We start from the raw sequence: 24863 nt of genomic DNA, 5'->3' as shown, positions 1-24863 counted from the left end.
TACAGTACACACATCTAGTTTAATTACCCAACATTGGTATTGAGTACAGGTCACAGGTACAGTACACACATCTAGTTTAATTACCCAACATTGGTATTGAGTACAGGTCACAGGTACAGTACACACATCTAGTTTAATTACACAACATTGGTATTGAGTACAGGTCACAGGTACAGTACACACATCTAGTTTAATTACCCAACATTGGTATTGAGTACAGGTCACAGGTACAGTACACACATCTAGTTTAATTACCCAACATTGGTATTGAGTACAGGTCACAGGTACAGTACACACATCTAGTTTAATTACCCAACATTGGTATTGAGTACAGGTCACAGGTACAGTACACACATCTAGTTTAATTACACAACATTGGTATTGAGTACAGGTCACAGGTACAGTACACACATCTAGTTTAATTACCCAACATTGGTATTGAGTACAGGTCACAGGTACAGTACACACATCTAGTTTAATGACACAACATTGGTATTGAGTACAGGTCACAGGTACAGTACACACATCTAGTTTAATGACACAACATTGGTATTGAGTACAGGTCACAGGTAAAGTACACACATCTAGTTTAATGACACAACATTGGTATTGAGTACAGGTCACAGGTACAGTACACACATCTAGTTTAATGACACAACATTGGTATTGAGTACAGGTCACAGGTACAGTACACACATCTAGTTTCATTACACAACATTGGTATTGAGTACAGGTCACAGGTACAGTACACACATCTAGTTTAATTACACAACATTGGTATTGAGTACAGGTCACAGGTACAGTACACACATCTAGTTTAATTACCCAACATTGGTATTGAGTACAGGTCACAGGTACAGTACACACATCTAGTTTAATTACCCAACATTGGTATTGAGTACAGGTCACAGGTACAGTACACACATCTAGTTTCATTACACAACATTGGTATTGAGTACAGGTCACAGGTACAGTACACACATCTAGTTTCATTACACAACATTGGTATTGAGTACAGGTCACAGGTACAGTACACACATCTAGTTTCATTACCCAACATTGGTATTGAGTACAGGTCACAGGTACAGTACACACATCTAGTTTAATTACCCAACATTGGTATTGAGTACAGGTCACAGGTACAGTACACACATCTAGTTTAATTACACAACATTGGTATTGAGTACAGGTCACAGGTACAGTACACACATCTAGTTTAATTACCCAACATTGGTATTGAGTACAGGTCACAGGTACAGTACACACATCTAGTTTAATGACACAACATTGGTATTGAGTACAGGTCACAGGTACAGTACACACATCTAGTTTAATGACACAACATTGGTATTGAGTACAGGTCACAGGTAAAGTACACACATCTAGTTTAATGACACAACATTGGTATTGAGTACAGGTCACAGGTACAGTACACACATCTAGTTTAATGACACAACATTGGTATTGAGTACAGGTCACAGGTACAGTACACACATCTAGTTTAATGACACAACATTAGTATTGAGTACAGGTCACAGGTACAGTACACACATCTAGTTTAATTACCCAACATTGGTATTGAGTACAGGTCACAGGTACAGTACACACATCTAGTTTAATTACCCAACATTGGTATTGAGTACAGGTCACAGGTACAGTACACACATCTAGTTTAATTACACAACATTGGTATTGAGTACAGGTCACAGGTACAGTACACACATCTAGTTTAATTACCCAACATTGGTATTGAGTACAGGTCACAGGTACAGTACACACATCTAGTTTAATGACACAACATTGGTATTGAGTACAGGTCACAGGTACAGTACACACATCTAGTTTAATGACACAACATTGGTATTGAGTACAGGTCACAGGTACAGTACACACATCTAGTTTAATGACACAACATTGGTATTGAGTACAGGTCACAGGTACAGTACACACATCTAGTTTAATGACACAACATTGGTATTGAGTACAGGTCACAGGTACAGTACACACATCTAGTTTAATGACACAACATTGGTATTGAGTACAGGTCACAGGTACAGTACACACATCTAGTTTAATGACACAACATTGGTATTGAGTACAGGTCACAGGTACAGTACACACATCTAGTTTAATGACACAACATTGGTATTGAGTACAGGTCACAGGTACAGTACACACATCTAGTTTAATTACACAACATTGGTATTGAGTACAGGTCACAGGTACAGTACACACATCTAGTTTAATTACCCAACATTGGTATTGAGTACAGGTCACAGGTACAGTACACACATCTAGTTTAATTACCCAACATTGGTATTGAGTACAGGTCACAGGTACAGTACACACATCTAGTTTCATTACACAACATTGGTATTGAGTACAGGTCACAGGTACAGTACACACATCTAGTTTCATTACACAACATTGGTATTGAGTACAGGTCACAGGTACAGTACACACATCTAGTTTAATTACCCAACATTGATATTGATTACAGGTCACAGGTACAGTACACACATCTAGTTTAATTACCCAACATTGGTATTGAGTACAGGTCACAGGTACAGTACACACATCTAGTTTAATTACACAACATTGGTATTGAGTACAGGTCACAGGTACAGTACACACATCTAGTTTAATTACCCAACATTGGTATTGAGTACAGGTCACAGGTACAGTACACACATCTAGTTTAATGACACAACATTGGTATTGAGTACAGGTCACAGGTACAGTACACACATCTAGTTTAATGACACAACATTGGTATTGAGTACAGGTCACAGGTACAGTACACACATCTAGTTTAATGACACAACATTGGTATTGAGTACAGGTCACAGGTACAGTACACACATCTAGTTTAATGACACAACATTGGTATTGAGTACAGGTCACAGGTACAGTACACACATCTAGTTTCATTACACAACATTGGTATTGAGTACAGGTCACAGGTACAGTACACACATCTAGTTTAATGACACAACATTGGTATTGAGTACAGGTCACAGGTACAGTACACACATCTAGTTTAATTACACAACATTGGTATTGAGTACAGGTCACAGGTACAGTACACACATCTAGTTTAATTACCCAACATTGGTATTGAGTACAGGTCACAGGTACAGTACACACATCTAGTTTAATTACCCAACATTGGTATTGAGTACAGGTCACAGGTACAGTACACACATCTAGTTTCATTACACAACATTGGTATTGAGTACAGGTCACAGGTACAGTACACACATCTAGTTTCATTACACAACATTGGTATTGAGTACAGGTCACAGGTACAGTACACACATCTAGTTTAATTACCCAACATTGATATTGATTACAGGTCACAGGTACAGTACACACATCTAGTTTAATTACCCAACATTGGTATTGAGTACAGGTCACAGGTACAGTACACACATCTAGTTTAATTACACAACATTGGTATTGAGTACAGGTCACAGGTACAGTACACACATCTAGTTTAATTACCCAACATTGGTATTGAGTACAGGTCACAGGTACAGTACACACATCTAGTTTAATGACACAACATTGGTATTGAGTACAGGTCACAGGTACAGTACACACATCTAGTTTAATGACACAACATTGGTATTGAGTACAGGTCACAGGTACAGTACACACATCTAGTTTAATGACACAACATTGGTATTGAGTACAGGTCACAGGTACAGTACACACATCTAGTTTAATGACACAACATTGGTATTGAGTACAGGTCACAGGTACAGTACACACATCTAGTTTAATGACACAACATTGGTATTGAGTACAGGTCACAGGTACAGTACACACATCTAGTTTAATGACACAACATTGGTATTGAGTACAGGTCACAGGTACAGTACACACATCTAGTTTAATGACACAACATTGGTATTGAGTAAAGGTCACAGGTACAGTACACACATCTATTTTAATTACCCAACATTGGTATTGAGTACAGGTCACAGGTACAGTACACACATCTAGTTTAATGACACAACATTGGTATTGAGTACAGGTCACAGGTACAGTACACACATCTAGTTTAATGACACAACATTGGTATTGAGTACAGGTCACAGGTACAGTACACACATCTAGTTTAATGACACAACATTGGTATTGAGTACAGGTCACAGGTACAGTACACACATCTAGTTTAATGACACAACATTGGTATTGAGTACAGGTCACAGGTACAGTACACACATCTAGTTTCATTACACAACATTGGTATTGAGTACAGGTCACAGGTACAGTACACACATCTAGTTTAATTACACAACATTGGTATTGAGTACAGGTCACAGGTACAGTACACACATCTAGTTTAATTACCCAACATTGGTATTGAGTACAGGTCACAGGTACAGTACACACATCTAGTTTAATTACCCAACATTGGTATTGAGTACAGGTCACAGGTACAGTACACACATCTAGTTTCATTACACAACATTGGTATTGAGTACAGGTCACAGGTACAGTACACACATCTAGTTTCATTACACAACATTGGTATTGAGTACAGGTCACAGGTACAGTACACACATCTAGTTTAATTACCCAACATTGGTATTGAGTACAGGTCACAGGTACAGTACACACATCTAGTTTAATTACCCAACATTGGTATTGAGTACAGGTCACAGGTACAGTACACACATCTAGTTTAATTACACAACATTGGTATTGAGTACAGGTCACAGGTACAGTACACACATCTAGTTTAATTACCCAACATTGGTATTGAGTACAGGTCACAGGTACAGTACACACATCTAGTTTAATGACACAACATTGGTATTGAGTACAGGTCACAGGTACAGTACACACATCTAGTTTAATGACACAACATTGGTATTGAGTACAGGTCACAGGTAAAGTACACACATCTAGTTTAATGACACAACATTGGTATTGAGTACAGGTCACAGGTACAGTACACACATCTAGTTTAATGACACAACATTGGTATTGAGTACAGGTCACAGGTACAGTACACACATCTAGTTTCATTACACAACATTGGTATTGAGTACAGGTCACAGGTACAGTACACACATCTAGTTTAATTACACAACATTGGTATTGAGTACAGGTCACAGGTACAGTACACACATCTAGTTTAATTACCCAACATTGGTATTGAGTACAGGTCACAGGTACAGTACACACATCTAGTTTAATTACCCAACATTGGTATTGAGTACAGGTCACAGGTACAGTACACACATCTAGTTTCATTACACAACATTGGTATTGAGTACAGGTCACAGGTACAGTACACACATCTAGTTTCATTACACAACATTGGTATTGAGTACAGGTCACAGGTACAGTACACACATCTAGTTTAATTACCCAACATTGGTATTGAGTACAGGTCACAGGTACAGTACACACATCTAGTTTAATTACCCAACATTGGTATTGAGTACAGGTCACAGGTACAGTACACACATCTAGTTTAATTACACAACATTGGTATTGAGTACAGGTCACAGGTACAGTACACACATCTAGTTTAATTACCCAACATTGGTATTGAGTACAGGTCACAGGTACAGTACACACATCTAGTTTAATGACACAACATTGGTATTGAGTACAGGTCACAGGTACAGTACACACATCTAGTTTAATGACACAACATTGGTATTGAGTACAGGTCACAGGTAAAGTACACACATCTAGTTTAATGACACAACATTGGTATTGAGTACAGGTCACAGGTACAGTACACACATCTAGTTTAATGACACAACATTGGTATTGAGTACAGGTCACAGGTACAGTACACACATCTAGTTTAATGACACAACATTAGTATTGAGTACAGGTCACAGGTACAGTACACACATCTAGTTTAATTACCCAACATTGGTATTGAGTACAGGTCACAGGTACAGTACACACATCTAGTTTAATTACCCAACATTGGTATTGAGTACAGGTCACAGGTACAGTACACACATCTAGTTTAATTACACAACATTGGTATTGAGTACAGGTCACAGGTACAGTACACACATCTAGTTTAATTACCCAACATTGGTATTGAGTACAGGTCACAGGTACAGTACACACATCTAGTTTAATGACACAACATTGGTATTGAGTACAGGTCACAGGTACAGTACACACATCTAGTTTAATGACACAACATTGGTATTGAGTACAGGTCACAGGTACAGTACACACATCTAGTTTAATGACACAACATTGGTATTGAGTACAGGTCACAGGTACAGTACACACATCTAGTTTAATGACACAACATTGGTATTGAGTACAGGTCACAGGTACAGTACACACATCTAGTTTAATGACACAACATTGGTATTGAGTACAGGTCACAGGTACAGTACACACATCTAGTTTAATGACACAACATTGGTATTGAGTACAGGTCACAGGTACAGTACACACATCTAGTTTAATTACACAACATTGGTATTGAGTACAGGTCACAGGTACAGTACACACATCTAGTTTAATTACCCAACATTGGTATTGAGTACAGGTCACAGGTACAGTACACACATCTAGTTTAATTACCCAACATTGGTATTGAGTACAGGTCACAGGTACAGTACACACATCTAGTTTCATTACACAACATTGGTATTGAGTACAGGTCACAGGTACAGTACACACATCTAGTTTCATTACACAACATTGGTATTGAGTACAGGTCACAGGTACAGTACACACATCTAGTTTAATTACCCAACATTGATATTGATTACAGGTCACAGGTACAGTACACACATCTAGTTTAATTACCCAACATTGGTATTGAGTACAGGTCACAGGTACAGTACACACATCTAGTTTAATTACACAACATTGGTATTGAGTACAGGTCACAGGTACAGTACACACATCTAGTTTAATTACCCAACATTGGTATTGAGTACAGGTCACAGGTACAGTACACACATCTAGTTTAATGACACAACATTGGTATTGAGTACAGGTCACAGGTACAGTACACACATCTAGTTTAATGACACAACATTGGTATTGAGTACAGGTCACAGGTACAGTACACACATCTAGTTTAATGACACAACATTGGTATTGAGTACAGGTCACAGGTACAGTACACACATCTAGTTTAATGACACAACATTGGTATTGAGTACAGGTCACAGGTACAGTACACACATCTAGTTTCATTACACAACATTGGTATTGAGTACAGGTCACAGGTACAGTACACACATCTAGTTTAATGACACAACATTGGTATTGAGTACAGGTCACAGGTACAGTACACACATCTAGTTTAATTACACAACATTGGTATTGAGTACAGGTCACAGGTACAGTACACACATCTAGTTTAATTACCCAACATTGGTATTGAGTACAGGTCACAGGTACAGTACACACATCTAGTTTAATTACCCAACATTGGTATTGAGTACAGGTCACAGGTACAGTACACACATCTAGTTTCATTACACAACATTGGTATTGAGTACAGGTCACAGGTACAGTACACACATCTAGTTTCATTACACAACATTGGTATTGAGTACAGGTCACAGGTACAGTACACACATCTAGTTTAATTACCCAACATTGATATTGATTACAGGTCACAGGTACAGTACACACATCTAGTTTAATTACCCAACATTGGTATTGAGTACAGGTCACAGGTACAGTACACACATCTAGTTTAATTACACAACATTGGTATTGAGTACAGGTCACAGGTACAGTACACACATCTAGTTTAATTACCCAACATTGGTATTGAGTACAGGTCACAGGTACAGTACACACATCTAGTTTAATGACACAACATTGGTATTGAGTACAGGTCACAGGTACAGTACACACATCTAGTTTAATGACACAACATTGGTATTGAGTACAGGTCACAGGTACAGTACACACATCTAGTTTAATGACACAACATTGGTATTGAGTACAGGTCACAGGTACAGTACACACATCTAGTTTAATGACACAACATTGGTATTGAGTACAGGTCACAGGTACAGTACACACATCTAGTTTAATGACACAACATTGGTATTGAGTACAGGTCACAGGTACAGTACACACATCTAGTTTAATGACACAACATTGGTATTGAGTACAGGTCACAGGTACAGTACACACATCTAGTTTAATGACACAACATTGGTATTGAGTAAAGGTCACAGGTACAGTACACACATCTAGTTTAATTACCCAACATTGGTATTGAGTACAGGTCACAGGTACAGTACACACATCTAGTTTAATGACACAACATTGGTATTGAGTACAGGTCACAGGTACAGTACACACATCTAGTTTAATTACCTAACATTGGTATTGAGTACAGGTCACAGGTACAGTACACACATCTAGTTTAATGACACAACATTGGTATTGAGTACAGGTCACAGGTACAGTACACACATCTAGTTTAATGACACAACATTGGTATTGAGTACAGGTCACAGGTACAGTACACACATCTAGTTTAATTACCCAACATTGGTATTGAGTACAGGTCACAGGTACAGTACACACATCTAGTTTAATGACACAACATTGGTATTGAGTACAGGTCATAATTACAGTACACACATCTAGTTTAATTACACAACATTGGTATTGAGTACAGGTCACAGGTACAGTACACACATCTAGTTTAATGACACAACATTGGTATTGAGTACAGGTCACAGGTACAGTACACACATCTAGTTTCATTACACAACATTGGTATTGAGTACAGGTCACAGGTACAGTACACACATCTAGTTTCATTACACAACATTGGTATTGAGTACAGGTCACAGGTACAGTACACACATCTAGTTTCATTACACAACATTGGTATTGAGTACAGGTCACAGGTACAGTACACACATCTAGTTTAATTACACAACATTGGTATTGAGTACAGGTCACAGGTACAGTACACACATCTAGTTTAATGACACAACATTGGTATTGAGTACAGGTCACAGGTACAGTACACACATCTAGTTTAATTACACAACATTGGTATTGAGTACAGGTCACAGGTACAGTACACACATCTAGTTTAATGACACAACATTGGTATTGAGTACAGGTCACAGGTACAGTACACACATCTAGTTTAATTACCCAACATTGGTATTGAGTACAGGTCACAGGTACAGTACACACATCTAGTTTAATGACACAACATTGGTATTGAGGACAGGTCATAATTAAAGTACACACATCTAGTTTAATTACACAACATTGGTATTGAGTACAGGTCACAGGTACAGTACACACATCTAGTTTAATGACACAACATTGGTATTGAGTACAGGTCACAGGTACAGTACACACATCTAGTTTAATGACACAACATTGGTATTGAGTACAGGTCACAGGTACAGTACACACATCTAGTTTAATGACACAACATTGGTATTGAGTACAGGTCACAGGTACAGTACACACATCTAGTTTAATGACACAACATTGGTATTGAGTACAGGTCACAGATACAGTACACACATCTAGTTTAATGACACAACATTGGTATTGAGTAAAGGTCACAGGTACAGTACACACATCTAGTTTAATTACCCAACATTGGTATTGAGTACAGGTCACAGGTACAGTACACACATCTAGTTTAATGACACAACATTGGTATTGAGTACAGGTCACAGGTACAGTACACACATCTAGTTTAATTACCTAACATTGGTATTGAGTACAGGTCACAGGTACAGTACACACATCTAGTTTAATGACACAACATTGGTATTGAGTACAGGTCACAGGTACAGTACACACATCTAGTTTAATGACACAACATTGGTATTGAGTACAGGTCACAGGTACAGTACACACATCTAGTTTAATTACCCAACATTGGTATTGAGTACAGGTCACAGGTACAGTACACACATCTAGTTTAATGACACAACATTGGTATTGAGTACAGGTCATAATTACAGTACACACATCTAGTTTAATTACACAACATTGGTATTGAGTACAGGTCACAGGTACAGTACACACATCTAGTTTAATGACACAACATTGGTATTGAGTACAGGTCACAGGTACAGTACACACATCTAGTTTCATTACACAACATTGGTATTGAGTACAGGTCACAGGTACAGTACACACATCTAGTTTCATTACACAACATTGGTATTGAGTACAGGTCACAGGTACAGTACACACATCTAGTTTCATTACACAACATTGGTATTGAGTACAGGTCACAGGTACAGTACACACATCTAGTTTAATTACACAACATTGGTATTGAGTACAGGTCACAGGTACAGTACACACATCTAGTTTAATGACACAACATTGGTATTGAGTACAGGTCACAGGTACAGTACACACATCTAGTTTAATTACACAACATTGGTATTGAGTACAGGTCACAGGTACAGTACACACATCTAGTTTAATGACACAACATTGGTATTGAGTACAGGTCACAGGTACAGTACACACATCTAGTTTAATTACCCAACATTGGTATTGAGTACAGGTCACAGGTACAGTGCACACATCTAGTTTAATGACACAACATTGGTATTGAGTACAGGTCACAGGTACAGTACACACATCTAGTTTAATTACACAACATTGGTATTGAGTACAGGTCACAGGTACAGTACACACATCTAGTTTAATTACACAACATTGGTATTGAGTACAGGTCACAGGTACAGTACACACATCTAGTTTAATTACCCAACATTGGTATTGAGTACAGGTCATAATTACAGTACACACATCTAGTTTAATTACACAACATTGGTATTGAGTACAGGTCACAGGTACAGTACACACATCTAGTTTCATTACACAACATTGGTATTGAGTACAGGTCACAGGTACAGTACACACATCTAGTTTCATTACACAACATTGGTATTGAGTACAGGTCACAGGTACAGTACACACATCTAGTTTCATTACACAACATTGGTATTGAGTACAGGTCACAGGTACAGTACACACATCTAGTTTCATTACACAACATTGGTATTGAGTACAGGTCACAGGTACAGTGCACACATCTAGTTTAATGACACAACATTGGTATTGAGTACAGGTCACAGGTACAGTACACACATCTAGTTTAATTACACAACATTGGTATTGAGTACAGGTCACAGGTACAGTACACACATCTAGTTTCATTACACAACATTGGTATTGAGTACAGGTCACAGGTACAGTACACACATCTAGTTTAATTACACAACATTGGTATTGAGTACAGGTCACAGGTACAGTACACACATCTAGTTTAATTACCCAACATTGGTATTGAGTACAGGTCATAATTACAGTACACACATCTAGTTTATATACACAACATTGGTATTGAGTACAGGTCACAGGTACAGTACACACATCTAGTTTAATGACACAACATTGGTATTGAGTACAGGTCACAGGTACAGTACACACATCTAGTTTAATGACACAACATTGGTATTGAGTAAAGGTCACAGGTACAGTACACACATCTAGTTTAATTACCCAACATTGGTATTGAGTACAGGTCACAGGTACAGTACACACATCTAGTTTAATGACACAACCTTGGTATTGAGTACAGGTCACAGGTACAGTACACACATCTAGTTTAATTACCTAACATTGGTATTGAGTACAGGTCACAGGTACAGTACACACATCTAGTTTAATGACACAACATTGGTATTGAGTACAGGTCACAGGTACAGTACACACATCTAGTTTAATGACACAACATTGGTATTGAGTACAGGTCACAGGTACAGTACACACATCTAGTTTAATTACCCAACATTGGTATTGAGTACAGGTCACAGGTACAGTACACACATCTAGTTTAATTACACAACATTGGTATTGAGTACAGGTCACAGGTACAGTACACACATCTAGTTTAATGACACAACATTGGTATTGAGTACAGGTCACAGGTACAGTACACACATCTAGTTTCATTACACAACATTGGTATTGAGTACAGGTCACAGGTACAGTACACACATCTAGTTTCATTACACAATATTGGTATTGAGTACAGGTCACAGGTACAGTACACACATCTAGTTTCATTACACAACATTGGTATTGAGTACAGGTCACAGGTACAGTACACACATCTAGTTTAATTACACAACATTGGTATTGAGTACAGGTCACAGGTACAGTACACACATCTAGTTTAATGACACAACATTGGTATTGAGTACAGGTCACAGGTACAGTACACACATCTAGTTTAATTACACAACATTGGTATTGAGTACAGGTCACAGGTACAGTACACACATCTAGTTTAATGACACAACATTGGTATTGAGTACAGGTCACAGGTACAGTACACACATCTAGTTTAATTACCCAACATTGGTATTGAGTACAGGTCACAGGTACAGTACACACATCTAGTTTAATGACACAACATTGGTATTGAGTACAGGTCATAATTAAAGTACACACATCTAGTTTAATTACACAACATTGGTATTGAGTACAGGTCACAGGTACAGTACACACATCTAGTTTAATGACACAACATTGGTATTGAGTACAGGTCACAGGTACAGTACACACATCTAGATTAATTACACAACATTGGAATTGAGTACAGGTCACAGGTACAGTACACACATCTAGTTTAATGACACAACATTGGTATTGAGTACAGGTCACAGGTACAGTACACACATCTAGTTTAATTACCCAACATTGGTATTGAGTACAGGTCACAGGTACAGTACACACATCTAGTTTAATGACACAACATTGGTATTGAGTACAGGTCATAATTACAGTACACACATCTAGTTTAATTACACAACATTGGTATTGAGTACAGGTCACAGGTACAGTACACACATCTAGTTTAATGACACAACATTGGTATTGAGTACAGGTCACAGGTACAGTACACACATCTAGTTTAATGACACAACATTGGTATTGAGTAAAGGTCACAGGTACAGTACACACATCTAGTTTAATTACCCAACATTGGTATTGAGTACAGGTCACAGGTACAGTACACACATCTAGTTTAATGACACAACATTGGTATTGAGTACAGGTCACAGGTACAGTACACACATCTAGTTTAATTACCTAACATTGGTATTGAGTACAGGTCACAGGTACAGTACACACATATAGTTTAATGACACAACATTGGTATTGAGTACAGGTCACAGGTACAGTACACACATCTAGTTTAATGACACAACATTGGTATTGAGTACAGGTCACAGGTACAGTACACACATCTAGTTTAATTACCCAACATTGGTATTGAGTACAGGTCACAGGTACAGTACACACATCTAGTTTAATGACACAACATTGGTATTGAGTACAGGTCATAATTACAGTACACACATCTAGTTTAATTACACAACATTGGTATTGAGTACAGGTCACAGGTACAGTACACACATCTAGTTTAATGACACAACATTGGTATTGAGTACAGGTCACAGGTACAGTACACACATCTAGTTTCATTACACAACATTGGTATTGAGTACAGGTCACAGGTACAGTACACACATCTAGTTTCATTACACAACATTGGTATTGAGTACAGGTCACAGGTACAGTACACACATCTAGTTTCATTACACAACATTGGTATTGAGTACAGGTCACAGGTACAGTACACACATCTAGTTTAATTACACAACATTGGTATTGAGTACAGGTCACAGGTACAGTACACACATCTAGTTTAATGACACAACATTGGTATTGAGTACAGGTCACAGGTACAGTACACACATCTAGTTTAATTACACAACATTGGTATTGAGTACAGGTCACAGGTACAGTACACACATCTAGTTTAATGACACAACATTGGTATTGAGTACAGGTCACAGGTACAGTACACACATCTAGTTTAATTACACAACATTGGTATTGAGTACAGGTCACAGGTACAGTGCACACATCTAGTTTAATGACACAACATTGGTATTGAGTACAGGTCACAGGTACAGTACACACATCTAGTTTAATTACACAACATTGGTATTGAGTACAGGTCACAGGTACAGTACACACATCTAGTTTAATTACACAACATTGGTATTGAGTACAGGTCACAGGTACAGTACACACATCTAGTTTAATTACCCAACATTGGTATTGAGTACAGGTCATAATTACAGTACACACATCTAGTTTAATTACACAACATTGGTATTGAGTACAGGTCACAGGTACAGTACACACATCTAGTTTCATTACACAACATTGGTATTGAGTACAGGTCACAGGTACAGTACACACATCTAGTTTAATTACACAACATTGGTATTGAGTACAGGTCACAGGTACAGTACACACATCTAGTTTCATTACACAACATTGGTATTGAGTACAGGTCACAGGTACAGTACACACATCTAGTTTCATTACACAACATTGGTATTGAGTACAGGTCACAGGTACAGTGCACACATCTAGTTTAATGACACAACATTGGTATTGAGTACAGGTCACAGGTACAGTACACACATCTAGTTTAATTACACAACACTGGTATTGAGTACAGGTCACAGGTACAGTACACACATCTAGTTTCATTACACAACATTGGTATTGAGTACAGGTCACAGGTACAGTACACACATCTAGTTTAATTACACAACATTGGTATTGAGTACAGGTCACAGGTACAGTACACACATCTAGTTTAATTACCCAACATTGGTATTGAGTACAGGTCATAATTACAGTACACACATCTAGTTTAATTACACAACATTGGTATTGAGTACAGGTCACAGGTACAGTACACACATCTAGTTTAATGACACAACATTGGTATTGAGTACAGGTCACAGGTACAGTACACACATCTAGTTTAATGACACAACATTGGTATTGAGTAAAGGTCACAGGTACAGTACACACATCTAGTTTAATTACCCAACATTGGTATTGAGTACAGGTCACAGGTACAGTACACACATCTAGTTTAATGACACAACATTGGTATTGAGTACAGGTCACAGGTACAGTACACACATCTAGTTTAATTACCTAACATTGGTATTGAGTACAGGTCACAGGTACAGTACACACATCTAGTTTAATGACACAACATTGGTATTGAGTACAGGTCACAGGTACAGTACACACATCTAGTTTAATGACACAACATTGGTATTGAGTACAGGTCACAGGTACAGTACACACATCTAGTTTAATTACCCAACATTGGTATTGAGTACAGGTCACAGGTACAGTACACACATCTAGTTTAATTACACAACATTGGTATTGAGTACAGGTCACAGGTACAGTACACACATCTAGTTTAATGACACAACATTGGTATTGAGTACAGGTCACAGGTACAGTACACACATCTAGTTTCATTACACAACATTGGTATTGAGTACAGGTCACAGGTACAGTACACACATCTAGTTTAATGACACAACATTGGTATTGAGTACAGGTCACAGGTACAGTACACACATCTAGTTTCATTACACAACATTGGTATTGAGTACAGGTCACAGGTACAGTACACACATCTAGTTTCATTACACAACATTGGTATTGAGTACAGGTCACAGGTACAGTACACACATCTAGTTTCATTACACAACCTTGGTATTGAGTACAGGTCACAGGTACAGTACACACATCTAGTTTAATTACACAACATTGGTATTGAGTACAGGTCACAGGTACAGTACACACATCTAGTTTAATGACACAACATTGGTATTGAGTACAGGTCACAGGTACAGTACACACATCTAGTTTAATTACACAACATTGGTATTGAGTACAGGTCACAGGTACAGTACACACATCTAGTTTAATGACACAACATTGGTATTGAGTACAGGTCACAGGTACAGTACACACATCTAGTTTAATTACCCAACATTGGTATTGAGTACAGGTCACAGGTACAGTGCACACATCTAGTTTAATGACACAACATTGGTATTGAGTACAGGTCACAGGTACAGTACACACATCTAGTTTAATTACACAACATTGGTATTGAGTACAGGTCACAGGTACAGTACACACATCTAGTTTAATTACACAACATTGGTATTGAGTACAGGTCACAGGTACAGTACACACATCTAGTTTAATTACCCAACATTGGTATTGAGTACAGGTCATAATTACAGTACACACATCTAGTTTAATTACACAACATTGGTATTGAGTACAGGTCACAGGTACAGTACACACATCTAGTTTCATTACACAACATTGGTATTGAGTACAGGTCACAGGTACAGTACACACATCTAGTTTAATTACACAACATTGGTATTGAGTACAGGTCACAGGTACAGTACACACATCTAGTTTCATTACACAACATTGGTATTGAGTACAGGTCACAGGTACAGTACACACATCTAGTTTCATTACACAACATTGGTATCGAGTACAGGTCACAGGTACAGTGCACACATCTAGTTTAATGACACAACATTGGTATTGAGTACAGGTCACAGGTACAGTACACACATCTAGTTTAATTACACAACATTGGTATTGAGTACAGGTCACAGGTACAGTACACACATCTAGTTTCATTACACAACATTGGTATTGAGTACAGGTCACAGGTACAGTACACACATCTAGTTTAATTACACAACATTGGTATTGAGTACAGGTCACAGGTACAGTACACACATCTAGTTTAATTACCCAACATTGGTATTGAGTACAGGTCATAATTACAGTACACACATCTAGTTTAATTACACAACATTGGTATTGAGTACAGGTCACAGGTACAGTACACACATCTAGTTTAATGACACAACATTGGTATTGAGTACAGGTCACAGGTACAGTACACACATCTAGTTTAATGACACAACATTGGTATTGAGTAAAGGTCACAGGTACAGTACACACATCTAGTTTAATTACCCAACATTGGTATTGAGTACAGGTCACAGGTACAGTACACACATCTAGTTTAATGACACAACATTGGTATTGAGTACAGGTCACAGGTACAGTACACACATCTAGTTTAATTACCTAACATTGGTATTGAGTACAGGTCACAGGTACAGTACACACATCTAGTTTAATGACACAACATTGGTATTGAGTACAGGTCACAGGTACAGTACACACATCTAGTTTAATGACACAACATTGGTATTGAGTACAGGTCACAGGTACAGTACACACATCTAGTTTAATTACCCAACATTGGTATTGAGTACAGGTCACAGGTACAGTACACACATCTAGTTTAATTACACAACATTGGTATTGAGTACAGGTCACAGGTACAGTACACACATCTAGTTTAATGACACAACATTGGTATTGAGTACAGGTCACAGGTACAGTACACACATCTAGTTTCATTACACAACATTGGTATTGAGTACAGGTCACAGGTACAGTACACACATCTAGTTTCATTACACAACATTGGTATTGAGTACAGGTCACAGGTACAGTACACACATCTAGTTTCATTACACAACATTGGTATTGAGTACAGGTCACAGGTACAGTACACACATCTAGTTTAATTACACAACATTGGTATTGAGTACAGGTCACAGGTACAGTACACACATCTAGTTTAATGACACAACATTGGTATTGAGTACAGGTCACAGGTACAGTACACACATCTAGTTTAATTACACAACATTGGTATTGAGTACAGGTCACAGGTACAGTACACACATCTAGTTTAATGACACAACATTGGTATTGAGTACAGGTCACAGGTACAGTACACACATCTAGTTTAATTACCCAACATTGGTATTGAGTACAGGTCACAGGTACAGTACACACATCTAGTTTAATGACACAACATTGGTATTGAGTACAGGTCATAATTAAAGTACACACATCTAGTTTAATTACACAACATTGGTATTGAGTACAGGTCACAGGTACAGTACACACATCTAGTTTAATGACACAACATTGGTATTGAGTACAGGTCACAGGTACAGTACACACATCTAGTTTAATTACACAACATTGGAATTGAGTACAGGTCAAAGGTACAGTACACACATCTAGTTTAATGACACAACATTGGTATTGAGTACAGGTCACAGGTACAGTACACACATCTAGTTTAATTACCCAACATTGGTATTGAGTACAGGTCACAGGTACAGTACACACATCTAGTTTAATGACACAACATTGGTATTGAGTACAGGTCATAATTACAGTACACACATCTAGTTTAATTACACAACATTGGTATTGAGTACAGGTCACAGGTACAGTACACACATCTAGTTTAATGACACAACATTGGTATTGAGTACAGGTCACAGGTACAGTACACACATCTAGTTTCATTACACAACATTGGTATTGAGTACAGGTCACAGGTACAGTACACACATCTAGTTTCATTACACAACATTGGTATTGAGTACAGGTCACAGGTACAGTACACACATCTAGTTTCATTACACAACATTGGTATTGAGTACAGGTCACAGGTACAGTACACACATCTAGTTTAATTACACAACATTGGTATTGAGTACAGGTCACAGGTACAGTACACACATCTAGTTTAATGACACAACATTGGTATTGAGTACAGGTCACAGGTACAGTACACACATCTAGTTTAATTACACAACATTGGTATTGAGTACAGGTCACAGGTACGGTACACACATCTAGTTTAATGACACAACATTGGTATTGAGTACAGGTCACAGGTACAGTACACACATCTAGTTTAATTACCCAACATTGGTATTGAGTACAGGTCACAGGTACAGTACACACATCTAGTTTAATGACACAACATTGGTATTGAGTACAGGTCATAATTAAAGTACACACATCTAGTTTAATTACACAACATTGGTATTGAGTACAGGTCACAGGTACAGTACACACATCTAGTTTAATGACACAACATTGGTATTGAGTACAGGTCACAGGTACAGTACACACATCTAGTTTAATGACACAACATTGGTATTGAGTACAGGTCACAGGTACAGTACACACATCTAGTTTAATGACACAACATTGGTATTGAGTACAGGTCACAGGTACAGTACACACATCTAGTTTAATGACACAACATTGGTATTGAGTACAGGTCACAGGTACAGTACACACATCTAGTTTAATGACACAACATTGGTATTGAGTAAAGGTCACAGGTACAGTACACACATCTAGTTTAATTACCCAACATTGGTATTGAGTACAGGTCACAGGTACAGTACACACATCTAGTTTAATGACACAACATTGGTATTGAGTACAGGTCACAGGTACAGTACACACATCTAGTTTAATTACCTAACATTGGTATTGAGTACAGGTCACAGGTACAGTACACACATCTAGTTTAATGACACAACATTGGTATTGAGTACAGGTCACAGGTACAGTACACACATCTAGTTTAATGACACAACATTGGTATTGAGTACAGGTCACAGGTACAGTACACACATCTAGTTTAATTACCCAACATTGGTATTGAGTACAGGTCACAGGTACAGTACACACATCTAGTTTAATGACACAACATTGGTATTGAGTACAGGTCATAATTACAGTACACACATCTAGTTTAATTACACAACATTGGTATTGAGTACAGGTCACAGGTACAGTACACACATCTAGTTTAATGACACAACATTGGTATTGAGTACAGGTCACAGGTACAGTACACACATCTAGTTTCATTACACAACATTGGTATTGAGTACAGGTCACAGGTACAGTACACACATCTAGTTTCATTACACAACATTGGTATTGAGTACAGGTCACAGGTACAGTACACACATCTAGTTTCATTACACAACATTGGTATTGAGTACAGGTCACAGGTACAGTACACACATCTAGTTTAATTACACAACATTGGTATTGAGTACAGGTCACAGGTACAGTACACACATCTAGTTTAATGACACAACATTGGTATTGAGTACAGGTCACAGGTACAGTACACACATCTAGTTTAATTACACAACATTGGTATTGAGTACAGGTCACAGGTACAGTACACACATCTAGTTTAATGACACAACATTGGTATTGAGTACAGGTCACAGGTAGAGTACACACATCTAGTTTAATTACCCAACATTGGTATTGAGTACAGGTCACAGGTACAGTGCACACATCTAGTTTAATGACACAACATTGGTATTGAGTACAGGTCACAGGTACAGAACACACATCTAGTTTAATTACACAACATTGGTATTGAGTACAGGTCACAGGTACAGTACACACATCTAGTTTAATGACACAACATTGGTATTGAGTACAGGTCACAGGTACAGTACACACATCTAGTTTAATTACCCAACATTGGTATTGAGTACAGGTCACAGGTACAGTACACACATCTAGTTTAATGACACAACATTGGTATTGAGTACAGGTCATAATTAAAGTACACACATCTAGTTTAATTACACAACATTGGTATTGAGTACAGGTCACAGGTACAGTACACACATCTAGTTTAATGACACAACATTGGTATTGAGTACAGGTCACAGGTACAGTACACACATCTAGTTTAATGACACAACATTGGTATTGAGTACAGGTCACAGGTACAGTACACACATCTAGTTTAATTACCCAACATTGGTATTGAGTACAGGTCACAGGTACAGTACACACACTGAAATATGTGTCTCATTTATGGAATAATGGCCATATTGCATTTGGATGTCATCATGGATCTGGAGTTAAATCTAGTGGGGCCCCCTTAAAGTAATTTGAAGAGGTTTGACAAAATCCACAGAGGAACCTTTGACTGAAAATAAATGACAGTTTTCATTGCCTCGGCAAACTTGTTTTCCTTAGAGCCGATTAGATTACACTAGCCACAACATCAAAACAACATGTAAGTATTTTTGAAAGGCAGGAGTAGACCGTACTTAACAAGAGCAAATTTGACTTGGAAAGTTATCTATTAAACAGCTTACATATATATATTTTCAGTTTTTACCTTTGTTTAACTAGGCAAGTCAGTTAAGAACAAATTCTTATTTTCAATGACGGCCTAGGAACTGTGGGTTAACTGACTTGTTCAGGGGGCAGAAGGACAGATTTGTACTTTGTCAGCTCGGGGGTTTGAACTTGTAACCTTTCGGTTACTAGTTTAACACTCTAACCACTGGGCTACCCTGCTGCCCTGTAGTTGATTTTTCCACCTATTTTATCTCCATGTTTACAGTTCTGTATTTCCTAGATGCATCAAGATATCCTGATGTTGTTTATTTGTGTACGTTGAGCAGACAACTAACTACTTGTATTCAACATTTTAGAAATATTGAGTTACATGAGCCTTTGTTTGCACCAATAAACATACAATGAATAACTAGAAAAATGTAAACCTACTAAAGCCAGTGAATACAGCATTTCCCCCAGACAGGCTGTGTAGGCTGAATTCTTAATAACCAGAGAGGCTGTGTAGGCTGAATTCTTAACAGCCAGAAAGGCTGTGTAGGCTGAATTCTTAATAGCCAGACAGGCTGTGTAGGCTGAATTCTTAATAGCCAGACAGGCTGTGTGTACGGGTTTTTGTCCTCCTCCTCCGATGAGGGGTAAGAGAGATCGGACCAACTTGCAGAGTTGTAATTGTCCATTTTAACAAGTCAAACGGAACACTACAACATGCAAAATGACAAAGTGAAACAAACGAAACAGTCCCGTGTGGTACAAACACTGACACGGAAAATAATCACCCACGAAACACAATAGAAAACCGGCTACCAAAGGATGGGCTCATGGTGATGACTGGAGAGAAATTAGTGGAACGGGATCAAATACATCAAACGCATGGTTGCCATGTATTTGATTTAATTCCATGTGCTCTTTTCGGGCCATTAATATGAGCCGTCCTCCCCTCAGCAGCCTCCACTGCATTCATTTGAGTGGACAGTCTGAAGGCCTCTACTTTATAGTAGGCGAATGGCAGAGATAAACATGCTACCATTTGGTTGCCTTGCCAAATGTTTAAATGTGTGTGTGTACCTACAGGATCTTATGACGTGAACAAACAGCTAGTGATGTAATGGAATTTTATCAATGCAATTTTCAAAAGAAAATGTCACGCAAGAGGAATATATTGACAATGCCGTTGCCAACTGTGCCTTATTAACTAATTAATTATTAACTGCGCATTTCAAACATGGATGAATGCACTGAATCCTTCAGTTATGGAGGGATATGGAAGGAACTGGGTCAAACATATTAAACATTCAGATTACACAGTAGGTTTAAGCCTTATATAGCAGGTCTGAACTGTTTCGCTAGATGGCAGTGAGTAGAAGGAGGGGAATGCCCGACCGCAGGGCCAGTCGTGCACAGCTTGCCTAGACTGACATATACTATTTATTTTAGGTGACCGTGGTTTGCAATGGACTGGAAAGCCAATTATTTCCCGTGTCGACACTTTATGGCTGTAGCCAGCCTAATTGTTCTTGTTGTTGAAATATAGACATTTCGGCTACTGCGCTGTCGAAATGAGAAGTGATTCTAAAGCATAAAGTAGCCTAATTGCATTTTTCCCTTGCTGATATGCAAATTTGTATCGAGTTAATTAAGTGTGATTGCAAATGACAGTTCAATTTGTGATTGACTTGGAGACTTCGTATTGCTCTTGAGAACACTTTCTCAAGTAAAACAGTTTTTTTTCTTCCTTCAAATGAACATCAAATCCCACGAATCACTGTTCCGTTTTCCTTACGCCACATATTGAATGTATAGTTCGACTACTGTACCGTTTTATAGGTTATTCTGGAAGTGGTTTTTAGGGCACTGTAGGGGGGTGTATCGGCTATTAGCAGATGGCCGTACCCGTTGTGCATTGTTTTCATTTTGCTTCTCATTTGTCTTGTGTAATTGGATAGGGCAGTCCGTAGCCGTCTCTGTATGCATTTCTCTCTCTCACACACACACTCTCCGTCTCTCTCTCTCTCTCTCTCTCTGGTTTATTGCCACTCTGACATCAGGACTATTGCAGTTGAAGGCTTTCGCTCCGACAGGGATATATCATTGTCAGCTACTATTTCCCAGAGGCTTTTTACACACCATACCAAGGTAAGAATTGACTACTCATTTTTAGAAAAATGTGCGTAAATATGTAGTTCTGTAACCCTTGGGCACGCACGATATGAATGCGGTCTTTGGGACAAACTGTACAGTAGCCTTTACTGTCTCAGCCTAATATAATTATCTGTCACTGCAAGATGTCTCAATTTGTAATATTGTGACGCTCTGATATTGACACGTGAAAAGACATTATCAGAATCGCGGTTTTTCCGAACTTCCACCAAGAACTATCGGACGTAGATTGAAAGGGACGGTGTAGGCTAACATTTGCACCAGACACAGCGCGGTGCCGCACGCATCATCGCTACCATACATCGTTAAATACGTGCAGTAGGCCAGGGGATAAACGAATTCGGGAACATATTTAAACGTCTTGAAGTAATTGTACCATCTGCGTTTGTTTTCTTTTTATTTTATTTGTATTGCTGAGCTGAGGTGTTTGCTCGCACGACTCTGTTTATGATAAAGCGACTGACTGGTCTCGAATTGGTAAAGCAACGCAAAGTAGCATACCGAAGTTTAATCAAAGTAACTGGACTGACGCGCAGCGGGCTGTGATTATATCCTACAGAACACCTCATTCTCTCTGATTCCATTCACCTTATAGATGTTTCCGTGGCGTACAGTAGGTCCCTACTCCCGACAGATGTCCACACATTACATTAGTAGTTTATTGAGAGTGAGCACATATTGATCTATTGTTTTGGGAGCTAAGGGGCTAAGAGCCGATGCAGTGACACCGGAGAGTCTCAACAACCTCCAGCACAGAGGGTAGAGTAGCACCGGTATGGCGCGATTTCAGTGGCAAGATAAATTATATTCTGAATTCCATCATTTTGAATTTGTATTAGGATGTAGCATTTTATGTAAATACCTTGTTGAATTTATAATGCACAAATTGATGCATATAATTCATCATTTGAATTTCATGATTTGAAACTGAATTGAATTAATATTGCAGTCAGCATTAAAATGCAATATTTATGAATATTCAAATTCAATATTTATATATTCGGTTTCAATATGCTAAATTATATATTGCATTCATTGTCTGTATATCAAGTATACAAACGTAGTATTTCAAGTTTATCAAGTTTCATATATTCAACTTCTCAGAAGCATTCTGATTGAGTTTTTAAATTCAGTTGTCTAAATTCAGATTCAAAACCAGAGAAAACATCCTGGTACTTTGCCAGCCAGGAACGGTATAGGAGAACACAGAATAAAACCCTCTCTGTGGTAAAAAAAAAAATGTTTGTTTAAAGTTCAACAAACTTATTGTCTTCCTATGAATCCGACTCTAGCTTTTGAACCGTTTTGACTATAAGCTACTATGACCCAATTCCCGAAACACACAGGCTGCCACCCTGCTGTTTGCATGACAGGCAGTGCTCATTCTTTATCATTCATCTCTAGGCATAATTGATCACAATCGTATTGATCCAAATATGAACTGAGAGAGAGCCATCCTGTATATATACTATAGGCCTACATACCCCCCCGCGCGCCACCCCGATTGTTTATGTTGTTTTGACCTTGTGCTCACATGATCAAGTCATGATGTTCTGATCCGTTATAAGGTGTGTAATATAAGCCTCTCTGTGTTTGTGCTGTAAAAGTAGAAGGCTGGCTACTTGTATATTTAGAATGCTTTGTGATTAGTCCTAAAGCCAAAGCTTTGAGCCATAAGCCTTATTAACTGCGTGAATGCTGCGTGCAGG

At 38.2% G+C, this 24863-nt stretch overlaps 1 protein-coding gene across 10 annotated transcripts in view; it reads left to right on the top strand.

Annotated features, from left to right (window-relative positions):
• The first annotated feature begins 22843 nt into the window (after positions 1-22843).
• The window catches only part of pcbp4 (poly(rC) binding protein 4), a 166615-nt gene continuing 164595 nt past the window's right edge, over positions 22844-24863 (top strand). For 5 of the 10 annotated variants that reach the window (XM_090242037.1, XM_090242034.1, XM_090242033.1 and 2 more), the window contains exon 1: positions 22844-23130. The gene's annotated coding sequence lies outside the window, so the exon portion shown is untranslated. The remainder of the gene's footprint in view (positions 23131-24863) is intronic. The other 5 variants (XM_090242032.1, XM_090242035.1, XM_090242036.1 and 2 more) reach the window with 4 other exon arrangements.

This window comes from Oncorhynchus mykiss, chromosome 7, assembly GCF_057628025.1.
Source record: "Oncorhynchus mykiss isolate SJ-2025 chromosome 7, ASM5762802v1, whole genome shotgun sequence".
In the NCBI taxonomy this organism is placed as follows: Eukaryota; Metazoa; Chordata; class Actinopteri; order Salmoniformes; family Salmonidae; genus Oncorhynchus; species Oncorhynchus mykiss.
The sequence above is the reverse complement of the archived record's forward strand: the minus strand, read 5'-3'. Positions and strand labels throughout refer to the sequence as shown.